The sequence below is a fragment of the Alligator sinensis genome, unplaced genomic scaffold (assembly GCF_000455745.1).
Source record: "Alligator sinensis unplaced genomic scaffold, ASM45574v1 scaffold103_2, whole genome shotgun sequence".
Taxonomy (NCBI): domain Eukaryota; kingdom Metazoa; phylum Chordata; order Crocodylia; family Alligatoridae; genus Alligator; species Alligator sinensis.
Genome location: NW_005842166.1, coordinates 90,782 through 91,819, shown reverse-complemented (window position 1 = coordinate 91,819; position 1,038 = coordinate 90,782).

Here is a 1,038-nt window from a genome sequence, read left to right as displayed (position 1 = left end):
AGTCAGGGCTTCTGCTTCAGCAGCTCATCTGCACTGGGGACTGGAAAGTGAAGAAAGACATGCTTTCAAGACTAGCATGGCAGGGAAGGGGTCACAGGTCAGGACAGATATGAACTGGGTGTGGGAGGCCTGAGCCTGAGCTAGCAGGGCATGACTATGATGGCAGACTTGCATCCTGGTGTGCAAACCATTGCATTCAATTCCAGTCAGAGATCTGCACTCTCCCTTTTCCATCTGAAATAAAAGTGACTGCAGTACTCTGGAGCCAGCTTGAAACCAGCCTGGTCAGCAGGTACCAGCAGCACAGAGCTCAACATAGGCTGCAAAACCTGCCCATGCAGGATTAGCCCATGTTGAGCCCCACACTGCTATGGTGTTAGGCCCTTCTTAGGCTGAGGATCTTAGAGGCCACATTGCCTACTTTCCAAGGAAGTGTCCTAGCCACCAGGCTTTGGTCTGAGCTAGACCTCCGCCCTCCCTGCAGAAGCTGGCCAAAGGACAGCCAAGAATGTAAGACCGGTGGGGCAGAAAGACAGCAGACTAGAAGGAGCCTGACCCTAGAGCCCAGTGAGGTGGGCAATGGGCATTCCCCTGGGAGGGAGTGACACCGCGTTCCAGCCCCAGACCCCAATGCTCTTTGTGCATTTTATGCTGCAAAATGTATAAGCAGTCCCAGGGCACAGGCCCCGCTGAGCACACCATGCTGGGTGCTCTGAGCACTGGCCAGATGCCATGGGGCCTTCATTGCAGGAAAACTTATTTTTAGCCCATTTATGATCAACCCCCTCCTTCACTCTAAGGGGCACTGAGCACAGCACTGCTGCAACTAGATGCCTGTTCTGGCTTGGGCCTGGGTAAAAGATATGTCTGGGGAGCAGGAAAACCCCATGTGATTTAAGTGACTACCAGTTTATAAAGCAGTGGCTATTGTTATGTCCCAGTGGCCAGGATGGCTGACTTCGAAGGGTCACATAATAGTGCAGGGCCCAGATTGCTCTGAAGAGCAGACTTTGGCTTTTGTGCTGTTGATGAATGCCG